Source organism: Dendrobates tinctorius, unplaced genomic scaffold (genome assembly GCF_039654945.1).
Source record: "Dendrobates tinctorius isolate UK_male_01 unplaced genomic scaffold, ASM3965494v1 ptg000039l, whole genome shotgun sequence".
NCBI classification, from domain to species: Eukaryota; Metazoa; Chordata; class Amphibia; order Anura; family Dendrobatidae; genus Dendrobates; species Dendrobates tinctorius.
In genome coordinates, this window is record NW_027361707.1 from 44,279,583 (window position 1) to 44,293,123 (window position 13,541).

Genomic DNA, 13,541 nt, shown 5'->3' on the forward strand with positions numbered 1-13,541 from the left:
CTATGCTTAGAGCAGGCTGATTAAGGCGCATGAAGAAAACGAGTGGTGTGTTTTCTCCTCAGCAGCATGGAGGAACAATGGCTGCTGTTCCCTTCACAGTGCATAAGACCACAATGCAACAGGAACAATCCCACAATGCCCTAGGAACTTCTCAAAATACATTGCAAATTAAAGTAGAATCTATACATTAAACCGCCAAATATAGGAAGGATTAATATACACAAAAATACAATGTCTGTAATAACGGAGACAAAAGAAATATGACTAAACTTTCTAGACAGCAATATATGGCCGGACAGAACAGTGCCCATGACGTGATCGCGGGTCACCGATGGGTTCTCATGACCGCCGGGGTCAGTTTCCTGTTGCCGGGCTTCAAAGGAGACAATGATTTGTGCTATATGCAGCGATGCGGTGACGTCACTGTATATAATAGCATAAGCGATAGGATGATTGCATCTTCGTGTCCCCTAAGGAGGCTCACTATACCAGTGAAAAGTAAAAAAAACAAATATTTAAAAAAAGTACTAAGGCTGTGTGCACACGCTGTGGATTAGGTGCGGATTCATCCGCGCAGATTTTGTAAAATCCGCAGGTGAAACCGCAGGTCAAAATACCTGCGGTTTTACCTGCGGATTGCTCTGCGGTTGTGCCCTGCGGTTTTTCATCTCCTCAATGGAGGAGATGGCAAACCGCAGCAGAATCCGCAGAAAGAATTGACATGTCAATTCTTTCTGCTGATTGAAAACCGCAGATAATCCGCGCGGAAAATTCTGCACCGTCTGCATTGCGGTTTTTGATTCCCATAGGAAATCATGGTACTGTACACCGCAGCAAAATCCGCAGCGTGTGCACACAGCCTAAAATTTCAAATCACCTCCTTTTATCCCATTGAAAATAAAGATATTTAAAAAATAAAAAAATACACACATTTGGTATTGCCGCGTTCAGAAAAGTCCGAACTATCAAAATATAAACACAACCTGATCAGTAAACACCGTAAACAGAAACAATTCAAGCTCTCCTGTGTGGTGTAGTGCATAGAGGATCTGTCAGCTCTCCTGTGTGGTGTAGTATATAGAGAATCTGTCAGCTCTCCTGTGTGGTGTAATATATAGGATCTGTCAGCTCTCCTGTGTGGTGTAATATATAGGATCTATCCTGTGTGGTATTTTTACATAACTGCATGGTGGGCTCAGAGAATGATTTTTCTCTAGTGGGCCCTAGGTACTCCAGTCCAACACTGTTCGGGAGAAGTCTTGGAGGCGATTAGGTGAGGAGCAAATAAGTGTGGAGGACAGAAGGAGGTCTTGGGAGGCCCGGAGATTACGTGAGGGAAGGTATCGGGAGATTCGTTCAGAAATATACGGAGGAGACAGGTTGTAGGTGGCTTTGTAGGTCAGTATTAGTAATTTGAACTGAATACGCTGAGGGAATGGGAGCTAGAGAAGAGATCTGCAGAGGGGAGAAGCGTAGGAGTAGCGAGGAGAGAGATGAATTAGTCGTGCAGCAGAGTTTAGGATGGACTGGAGAGGTGCGAGGATGTTAGCAGGGAGGCCACTGAAAAGGATGTTGCAGTAGTCGAGGCGGGAGATGATGACGGCATGCACAAGCATTTTCGTAGATTGAGGGTTGAGGAAAGGACGGATTCTGGAGATATTTTTGAGCTGGAGGCGACAGGAGGTGGAAACAGCTTGGAGGATGTGCGGTTTGGAATACAGGGCAGAGTCAAGGGTTACTCCGAGGCAGTGGACTTCCGGTACGGGGGAAAGCGTGATGTCATTAATTATGACAGGTAGATCAGGTAAGGAACATAATTAATGACAGTTTCCTAGGGTTCCGGTAAAGATGTCAGAATCCCAGATACAAGGCAAGACATCTGACATCTACCTAAAGAAGCGCTCCTTCTCCCATGAAAGTTTTTATCCTCTTAATATATTGCAGTCATCATATTATAAAGCACTGAGTACTTACAATTGCCCATTTTGCCTTTCTACCCACATAATTCCTCTATTTTCTCGGCTCTATGTAGGAACTGAAAGTCTCTTGTCCCTTCAAAAATCATTCCCCTCTTCAGTTCCTGAACCAGCTGCTCCCTCTTCCCACCTGCCAATTGATTCTTTCAGAGTCCTCTGAGTCATGCAGGGAAAATTGACCTCCTGTTTCCACATAAATCTTAGAAGGATTCAGCTAGTCAGTTTTTAATCATGTGAAGTCATGGAGCTAATAGAAATCAGAAGAATTAAATGGTTAGAAGTGCAAAATAACTAATTGTAAGTACACAGCGCTATATACAGTGAGGGAAATAAGTATTTGATCCGTTGCAGATTTTGTAAGTTTGCCCACTGACAAAAACATGAACAGTCTATAATTTTAAGGGTAAGTTATTTTTAACATTGAGAGATAGAATATCAAAAATAAAATCCAGAAAATCACATTGTATAAATTATATAAATGTATTTCCATTTTGCAGTGAGAAATAAGTATTTGATCCCTCTGGTAAACAAGACTTAATACTTGGTGGCAAAACCCTTGTTGGCAAGCACAGCAGTCAGACGTCTTTTGTAGCTGATGATGAGGTTTGCAAACGTCAGGAGGAATTTTGGTCCACTCATCTTTGCTGATCATCTCTATGAATAGCCTGACTCAGAAAATGTCAGGCCTGTAGCTGAACTTCAGTCCATTAACCCCTTTACTCGCAAGGGTGGTTTGCATGTTAATGCCCGGGCCAATTTTTACAATTCTGACCACTGTCCCTTTATGAGGTAATAACTCTGGAACGCTTCCATGGATCCCAGTGATTCTGACAATGTTTTCTCGTGACATATTGTCCTTCATGTTAGTGGTAAAATTTCATTGATATAACGTGCGTTTATTTGTGAAAAAAACGGAAATTTGGCGAAAATTTTGAAAATTTCGCAATTTTCCAACTTTGAATTTTTATGCTCTTAAATCACAGAGATACGGCACACAAAAAACTTAATAAGTAACATTTCCCACATGTCTACTTTACATCAGCACAATTTGGGAACCAAATTTTTTTTTTGTTAGGACGTTATAAGGGTTAAAAATTGACCAGCGATTTCTCATTTTTACAACACCATTTTATTTTTAGGGACCACATCACATTTGAAGTCACTTTGAGGGGTCTATATGATAGAAAATACCCAAAATTGACACCATTCTAAAAACTGCACCCCTTAAGGTGCTCAAAACCACATTCAAGAAGTTTATTAACCCTTCAGGTGCTTCACAGGAATTTTTTGAATGTTTTAAAAAAAAAAGAACATTTAACTTTTTTCACAAAAAATATTACTTCAGGTTCAATTTTTTTATTTTGCCAAGGGTAACAGGAGAAATTGGACTGGAAGTTATTGTGCAATTTGTCCTGAGTATGCCGATACCTGATATGTGGGGGGAACCACTGTTTGGGTGCATGGCAGAGCTCGGAAGGGAAGGAGCGCCGTTTGACTTTTTCACTGCAAAATTGGCTGGAATTCAGATCGGATGCCATGTCAAATTTGGAGAGCTCCTGATGTGCCTAAACAGTGGAAACCCGCCACAAGTGACCTCATTTTGTATAGACTCCCCAAGGATCTTATCTATGTGGTGAGCACTTTGAACCCCCAAGGGCTTCACAGAAGTTTATAACGTACAGCCGTACAATTAAAAAATCATATTTTTTCCACAAAAATGATCTTTTCACCCCCAATTTTTATTTTCCCAAGAGTAACAGGACCCCAAAAGTTATTGTGCAATTTGTCCTGAGTACGCTGATACCCCATATGTGGGGATAAACCACTATTTGGGCGCATGGCAGAGCTCGGAAGGAAAGCAGCGCCATTTGACTTTTTTGGCTGGAATTGAGATCAGACGCCATGTCGCGTTTGGAAAGTCCCTGATGTGCCAAAACAGTGGAAACCCCCCAATTCTAACTCCAACCCTAACCCCAACACACCCCTAACCCTAGCCCTAATGGGAAAATGGAAATAAATGCATTTTTTTTATTTTATTATTTTTCCCTAACTAAGGGGGTGATAAAGGGGGGTTTTATTTACTATTTATAGCGGGTTTTTATGTTTGGCAGCTGTCATACGCTAAAAGACGCTTTTTATTGTAAAAATAGTTTTTGCATCACCACATTTTGAGAGCTGTAATTTTTCCACATTTTGACCCACCGAGTCATGTGAGGTCTTATTTTTTGTGGGACGAGTTGATGTTTTTATTGGTTCCATTTTCGGGCATGTGACTTTTTTGATCGCTTTTTATTCTGATTTTTGGGACGCAGAATGAACAAAAACCAGCGTTTCATGAATTTCTTTTGGGGGGGTGCATTTACACCGTTCCACATGTGGTAAAATTGATAAAGCGGCTTTATTCTTTGGGTCAGTACGGTTACAGCGATACCTCATTTATGTCGTTTTTTTATGTTTTGGTGCTTTTATGCAATGAAAACAATTTTATATAAAAAATAATTATTTTTGCATCGCTTTATTCTGCGAGCTATAATTTTTTTTATTTTTTCGCTGATGATGCTGTATGGCATCTCGTTTTTTGCGGGACAAGATGACGTTTTCAGCAGTACGATGGTTATATATATCCATCTTTTTGATCGCGCGCTATTGCACTTTTTGTTCGGCGGTATGATGATAAAGCTTTATTTTTTGCTTCGTTTTTTATTTTTTTTTTTAAGGGGTTCAATAAAGGGGTTAACTAGTGGGAGAGTTTTATAGGGCGGGTCGTTTCAGACAGGGTGATACCAAATATGTGTACTTTTATTGTTTTTTTTTATTTTCAAAAAATGAATTTATTAGGAAATATTTTTTTTTCTAATTTATTTAGCGATTTTTTATAAATTATTTTTGCACTTTTTTTTATTTTTAACTTTATTACATTGTCCCAGGGGGACATCACTGTCATGTGACGGATCGCTGATCTGTCACATCACAGATCACTGTGACAGATCAGCGATCTGTCACAGGCAGTGCTGGAGGCTTCCTCATGCCGGCACTTTGCAGGCATGAGGAAGCCGGCTCTGTTGTGAGCTCATTTTCTCATTCACCTTTGATGTCCGATGAACTCCCTCTGCTGGTGAAAGGAGGTGGTGAAACTGATTTGGATGAGAGAAACCTGTCACCTGAACAGGTGGATTGCGATTGGACATCCGGAATCTCTGAGTGGATATAAGGCAGCCGACGCCCTGTAGAGTTGCTGGTGATTTCTCTGCTCTGAGCTCTGCCCTCCAGTTCAGTTCCTGTCTTCTAAAGCTAAGTTTTGCTCTGTTATTGTTCCATGAGATTTAGTCTGATTTGCTTAGTTTTGTGTTCTGCCAGCCCCGGCTGGAGCTCTGCTGAATTTCCATTTTTGTCCCTGATCGGTTAAATCTCTTTTGCTCTGTCTTCAGAATATATCGGAGTGCTGATATAGGGATTTTGAAGTCTAGTGACTTCAGGGCCATTTTTCCTATCAGACGTGTTGGGACATTTTTGGTAGGGTTTTTGCGGATTGCAGCCAGCATCTTTTCTGTCCTTTCCTATCTAGTTAGTTGGGCCCCATCGTTTGCTCTGCCTGTCTTTCTGTCTGAGTTTTCATCTGTTTTCACCGACAATACATGTTGGGGGCTGTCTATTGCTTTGGGGTCTGCTCTGGGGCAGTTTAGATTTCCCCTTTCTTTCTTTAGGCTTATTTAGTTCTCCGGCTGTGAAGAGGCGTCTAGGACCACCGTAGGAACGCTCCACGGCTACTGTTAGTTGTTGTGAATAGGATCAGGGGTCTGCAATCCGCTAGCTACCAACCTCTCCGGTTTTCTGGACTTAGCTTGCATTTTTGTTTTTTCCTCCTCCGGTGACTCATTCATAACACGGCTCCCTGCAGGCACCCGAAGGTCCCCGCCGCCATATTGGATCTGGGGACCTGCAGGGAAGGAGGCCCCCGCAGCAGCGCTGCAAATCGCACTGCTGCGGGGGTCTCAGGGAAGCATGAAGGGAGCCCCCTCCCTCCTGATGCTTCGATAAACCCCGGTACACTGCGATCGTGTTTGATCGCAGTGTGCCAGGGGTTAACGTGGGTTAACGCATAGTGCCGGGTGTCAGCTGTGATAATCAGCTGACACCCGGCCGCGATCAGCTGCGCTCCCCCCGTGAGCGCAGCTGATCGCGCTAGATGTACTATTCCGTCCTTGGGACTTAGGTCCCAGGTCACATGGACGGAATAGTACGTCTAATGTAGGAAAGGGGTTAAAGGAGCCGCTGGGCTTCATCAAGGTGCTGGAGTGGTTTTTTTTCAATCTTCTCGTTTGCTACTTGTGGTGGATACAGTGAAAAAACTAGTCTAATTTTGTCCTGCAATAAGACTGACAATATAGCTGTTGTAGCCTCATTTGGGTATCCTTTTAGGTTAAATAATGTCAAATTTGATGGATTTAAAAAGACTTCTGTGGTGAAAAACTGAAAAAATTGGCACTTTAGTGGTGATTTTTCTTCCTCAGCTAATTTTTATGTGACAATTGCAGCTCTTGCTTTCCTTTACTGTATTGATGCACTTGCCTTGTATCTGGGATTCTGACATCTTTCCATTTTCCCATTAGGGCTAGGGTTAGGGGTGTGTTGGGGTTAGGGTTGGAGTTAGAATTGGGGGGTTTCCACTGTTTTGCCACATCAGGGGCTTTCCAAACGCGACATGGCGTCCGATCTCAATTCCAGCCAAAAAAGTCAAATGGCGCTGCTTTCCTTCCGAGCTCTGCCATGCGCCCAAATAGTGGTTTACCCCCACATATGGGGTATCAGCGTACTCAGGACAAATTGCACAATAACTTTTGGGGTCCTGTTACTCTTGGGAAAATAAAAATTGGGGGTGAAAAGATCATTTTTGTGGAAAAAATATGATTTTTTAATTGTACGGCTGTACGTTATAAACTTCTATGAAGCCCTTGGGGGTTCAAAGTGCTCACCACATATCTAGATAAGGTCCTTGGGGAGTCTATACAAAATGAGGTCACTTGTGGCGGGTTTCCACTGTTTAGGCACATCAGGAGCTCTCCAAACTTGACATGGCATCCGATCTGAATTCCAGCCAATTTTGCAGTGAAAAAGTCAAACGGCGCTCCTTCCCTTCCGAGCTCTGCCATGCACCCAAACAGTGGTTCCCCCAACATATCAGGTATCGGCGTACTCAGGACAAATTGCACAATAACTTCCAGTCCAATTTCTCCTGTTACCCTTGGTAAAATAAAAAAATTGAACCTGAAGTAATATTTTTTGTGAAAAAAGTTAAATGTTCTTTTTTTTTTTTAAAACATTAAAAAAATTCCTGTGAAGCACCTGAAGGGTTAATAAACTTCTTGAATGTGGTTTTGAGCACCTTAAGGGGTGCAGTTTTTAGAATGGTGTCAATTTTGGGTATTTTCTATCATGTAGACCCCTCAAAGTGTCTTCAAATGTGATGTGGTCCCTAAAAATAAAATGGTGTTGTAAAAATGAGAAATCGCTGGTCAATTTTTAACCCTTATAACTTCCTTCAAAAAAAAAAATTTGGTTCCCAAATTGTGCTGATGTAAAGTAAACACGTGGGAAATGTTACTTATTAAGTTTTTTGAGTGCCGTATCTCTGTGATTTAAGAGCATAAAAATTCAAAGTTGGAAAATTGCGAAATTTTCAAAATTTTCGCCAAATTTCCATTTTTTTCACAAATAAACGCACGTTATATCAATGAAATTTTAGCACTAACATGAAGGACAATATGTCACGAGAAAACATTGTCAGAATCACTGGGATCCATGGAAGCGTTCCAGAGTTATTACCTCATAAAGGGACAGTGGTCAGAATTGTAAAAATTGGCCCGGGCATTAACATGCAAACTACCCTTGCGAGTAAAGGGGTTAATGGACTGAAGTTCAGCTACAGGCTATTCATAGAGATGATCAGCAAAGATGAGTGGACCAAAATTCCTCCTGACATGTTTGCAAACCTCATCATCAACTACAAAAGACGTCTGACTGCTGTGCTTGCCAACAAGGGTTTTGCCACCAAGTATTAAGTCTTGTTTACCAGAGGGATCAAATACTTATTTTTCACTGCAAAATGGAAATACATTTATATAATTTATACAATGTGATTTTCTGGATTTTATTTTTGATATTCTATCTCTCAATGTTAAAAATAACTTACCCTTAAAATTAGAGACTGTTCATGTTTTTGTCAGTGGGCAAACTTACAAAATCTGCAACGGATCAAATACTTATTTCCCTCACTGTATATAGCGCTGTGTACTTACAATTAGTTATTTTGCACTTCTAACCATTTAATTCTTCTGATTTCTATTAGCTCCATGACTTCACATGATTAAAAACTGACTAGCTGAATCCTTCTAAGATTTATGTGGAAACAGGAGGTCAATTTTCCCTGCATGACTCAGAGGACTCTGAAAGAATCAATTGGCAGGTGGGAAGAGGGAGCAGCTGGTTCAGGAACTGAAGAGGGGAATGATTTTTGAAGGGACAAGAGACTTTCAGTTCCTACAGAGAGCCGAGAAAATAGAGGAATTATCTGGGTAGAAAGGCAAACTGGGCAATTGTGAGTACTCAGTGCTTTATAATATGATGACTGCAATATATTAAGAGGATAATAACTTTCATGGGAGAAGGAGCGCTTCTTTAGGTATTTTTCCTGTGATTGGGCTAACCTGCCAAACTAATTATCACAGGTATTTGAGATTAATTTCAGTGATAAAAAATCATCCATGAGTTTATTTGACAAACAAAAAATTAAATCTTTAAGACACTTAAATCGAATTGGTATAATAATTTGAGACGCGGTGTACTGTGTTTATAATGCTACAGACAAAATTACCAGATACGACATGTAAGTGCCAAGAGAGGACCCATTAAGGCGTAGGGTATGACTGTAGAAAAAGGCTGTTGTGAAAAAAATAGTTTTTCTAAAATTTGTTTAACTGCAAGGTTTCTGCGTCATTGTTCCCTTTACACAAGGATCGAAACACAAGGCGAAAATATCAATTCGACCAAAGCAGGATAACACAATATTTTACCGTAAGCAACTACTAGGCTTAGTTTACAAATGAATATATGAAGACAGCACGGGTGCAGAAAATCAATCCTCCAGATATCGAGAAGCAATGCATTAAGCCCAATCTGCCCTATACTGTACCTGTGCCCGAGGCTAATGATATAATCGTACTGACAAGCAGCGAGGATTGACAGTAGCTTTGTTCATCGTCTTGGGACATTTTGATGAAGCCTTCACAGGTGATGCCTCCCAGAAGATATTGATGTGGATAAACCTTTACTTTATCTTTGGTCATGGACTAACTAGCGTGTTTTCTTCTGTTTAGTAAGTGAAATCTCAACATTGCCACTTAGATTAGCTTATTCTTTTCAATCAAGTTTATTCACAATTCGACTCCCAACAGAAACCAGATCTTCTAACTTCAGGAAAACTAGGGAGCAGGGGGTGTTGCAGGGTGATCGTGAGGCTCCGTAGCAAGGATTGGAATGGGGCCGCACTTTACTATCTATTTAAAAAATGGAAGGGTTATAAGGGTTAATGTAGGAAAATGTGCTGTCCCGAAGCTTTAAGGGGTTGGTGCAAAACTCCTTTAAGCTTTAAATGAGTCCTCATATCACGCACAGTGCAGACTGTCAGGATTCTCCGGTGCTGGCACTGGAAGTGAGCAGCGACCACAATGCATACTTGCGGCCACAGTACGACTAGAAGCACGTGGCCATACTCAATTTACTTGTATTGGGCAAGGCTGCACAGGTCTAGTTGGAATACACTGGGAGCGGAAGTCACGGTGACTCGCCGGTGCCTGCGCAGAACAGAAGTGAAGCCTATAGAAGGTCGGAACACTGAAGAAGAGCGACGGGAGTCAGAATGTGAAGGTGTGGAAATTCCGGCGGTGCACATGACGTCACAGGGACACCGTGACGATATGGGAGGTGATAAATAGGATAATGATTCGAGGGGGCAGCGTTATCTTCCAGGTAGCGTCCTATCCTTAGTCTGGAAGAGCTCATGGACATAAAGTGATAAAAGATGATTTCTTAACAACAAGGCATCTGACATGAGACACAGGGAGATTTGTGTTCAGCATTCTATAATCTGTATGGCCACATTAATATGTCGGATCGCAAATATGTGGTGATAGTTTCCCTTCAATATGTGCCAGTCTTGTAATAGCAGCTCATGCTGTTTGATAAATCTGTCTAATTTTCACACTGTCTACTTTGAGTTTACACCAACTATTATTTAGCTTACTTTGCGCCAGAAAGTAAAACCAAAATGTTGGCGCACTTGGTGTCACACATCACATTACGCTGTTCCCCTCCATACCACTCCTCATTTCTGTAAGGCCACGCCCCCTTGTCGGCTGTGGCGCAGAAATTGTCTAAAAACATAATAATTATGGTGAAAGTCACAAGTGACACTTTTTGTGCATATTATAAATCCTGATTAATTTAACTCGATAAATATGCTCCCACGTCCAAATAGTGAATGAGCACAAGGGTCTATCGTTAGCATTGTCAGAACCCTAGTATGAGTCTGTTGGGGTTAGTAAAATGTCCTATACTGAGAGGTGATGCTCATACCTAGTGGATGAGCTGTGCATTAATGTGACAGATGGTAGATGAGACTTTACCATCTTTACATCGCCCGCACGTTGTGTAAAAATACAAGTGGGATCTGCGGGAAATTGAGCAGCGGTGCTGATTTTCAATCTACAGCCCATCAGTGTATTCTCACCACTGATTTCACGTTTGCAATGTTCAGCAGACCTGCAGCAAAATCCGGGACGCAGTTACGTGTGGCTCACACTGATTTTGCTATGAATTTGTCTCTTTCGGCAATTTATATTGCCTCTTCATAGAGGAAGAGGGCAAGAACTCTAGCGCCACCTATTGGAAGTCAAAATAGACCCTTTAACAAGCCTTGCCATATGACTTAGGATATAAGCCAGACTCTCAATTTGCAGACACAGTGTTTGGGAGTGTTCCCCTTCCTTAGCACAAAGCATGAGATCTGCATGAGAGACCTCTGACTGGAGTCTAAGGTGCAACGTTTCTCCTTGTGGAGAGTGATATGCCAGACATGCCAGGATGAGAAGGCTTATAAGCTGTCCAATGCTTCTCTGGGAAATTAAATATTCAAATTGCCTCTTCAGAGAGGAAGAATACTAGAACTCTAGTGCCACTTATTGGAAGCAGCAATCCCAAAAGTCAATATCTATCCTTTAAATTGAATTTGTCAGCAGGCTTTTGCTTTGTAATTTGAGCACAGCATAACGTAGGGCAAGAAAGCCTGATTCAAGTGATGTATCACTTACTGGACTGGTTGATGTAGTCATCACTGTGCATTGCGAGCATGCTGCTAGTCAGTGGTGGGGATGGGGTTACATAGATTAGCCTGACTTCTCGACATGTGAGATGTAGTCCAACAGTGTTAATCTCCTGCTGAATAAACACTAAATTGATAACACACAGCCTAATATGTGACACATCCCTGCAATCAGGAACTCCTTCCCTATAATATGGTTTAAATAGCAAAAACCTGGTGACAGATTGTCTTTAATCAGCCTTGCTACACGACTTGTTAAAGGGTGGATGTTCACGTTTAGGATTGCTACTTCCAATATGTGTAGCTAGAGTTCAATCCCACTTCCTCCCTGAAGAGGCTATATACATATTTAATTTCCTAGAGTAGCATTGCATGGCCTATAAGTCTCCTTACACTGAAATGTCAGGTATGAGAGATTATAAAAAAAAATGACCTGCTTTATCTCACCCCAGACCTAGCCCCAACCTTGTCTATAAAAGGCATCTATTATTGCAACTCAACTCCATTTAAAATAAGTAAAACTAAGGTGTCATACTGGATGTAGCCAATGGATAAGACTGACACCATTTCTGGATAAAAAAATAATCTGGAAAGTATAAGAGGCAGAGACATTGCGTTCTCCTCCACTGCATTTATTGAACGTTCCACTTTGCAGCCAACCTGCACATATTAATGTGATTGTCACGTCCTGTACGCATTCTCCCTTAGGTTACAACAGTCCATGTCAGACATCGTGCCACTTTACAAGTTCCCGGACTGGATGTCCTAATTTGTAAACTCTTGCCCATTTCATCTGCAGCACACTTGTGTCTTGTCACATTGCAAGTGACAAAGATGTCCAACCATATGACGAGAAAAGTGTTCAGAGATTGGAAAATGTTACTTTTACTTGTACTTTATAAACAACTAGCTGAAGAGCCAGCCCGCCGCTGCCCGGGCATAGTAACTAACTACGGTTAGTTATAACAAATTATAATGATTGTATCTATATACATATAAAGCTGAGTGTAGAGCCCCGCCCACTCCGCATAGCCACGTTCACTATAATATCCCACATCACCCCGTCAGCCAGAGCGACCGGACTACTACCACTAATAACCCACATCATCCCGTCAGCCAGAGCTACTAGACTACTAGTATCGCACATCATCCCGTCAGCCAGAGCCACCGGACTATTACCCCTAATATCCCACATCATCCCGTCAGCCAGAGCCACCGGACTACTACCACTAATAACCCACATCATCCCGTCAGCCAGAGCTACTAGACTACTAGTATTGCACATCATCCCGTCAGCCAGAGCCACCGGACTACTACCCCTAATATCCCACATCATCCCATCAGCCAGAGCCACCGGACTACTACCCCTAGTATCCCACATCATCCCGTCAGCCAGAGCCACCGGACTATTACCCCTAATATCCCACATCATCCCATCAGCCAGAGCCACCGGACTACTACCCCTAATATCGCACATCATCCCGTCACCCAGAGCCACCGGACTACTACCCCTAATATCCCACATCATCCCGTCAGCCAGAGCCACCGGACTACTACCCCTAATATCGCACATCATCCCGTCAGCCAGAGCCACCGGACTACTACCCCTAATATCGCACATCATCCCGTCAGCCAGAGCCACCGGACTACTACCCCTAATATCCCACATCATCCCGTCAACCAGAGCCACCGGACTACTACCCCTAATATCCCACATTATCCCGTCAGCCAGAGCCACCGGACTATTACCCCTAATATCCCACATCATCCCGTCAGCCAGAGCCACCGGACTACTACCCCTAATATCACACATCATCCCGTCAGCCAGAGCCACCGGACTACTACCCCTAATATCACACATCATCCGTCAAAGCCACCGGACTACTACCCCTAATATCCCTCATCATCCCGTCAGCCTGGGGTCAGAACCAGAGCACTGAGTGGAACGGTCCTAACTTCCATACTGGGGATCCCTTTAAGAGAGGCCTGGGATCAGAACCAGAGCGCTGAGTGGATTTTCCCTGACATGCATACCAATGATCCCTTTAATAGAAGCCTGGGGTCAGAACCAGAGCGCTGAGTGGAACGGTCCTAACTTCCATACTGGGGATCCCTTTAATAGAAGCCTGGGGTCAGAACCAGAGCGCTGAGTGGATTTGCCCTGACTTCCATACCAATGATCCCTTTAA

General features: G+C 42.4%; 1 protein-coding gene across 2 annotated transcripts in view; it reads right to left on the reverse strand.

The window, feature by feature from the left end:
* The window catches only part of KCNIP4 (potassium voltage-gated channel interacting protein 4), a 976,654-nt gene that overhangs the window by 256,693 nt on the left and 706,420 nt on the right, over positions 1-13,541 (reverse strand). The window lies entirely within an intron of this gene.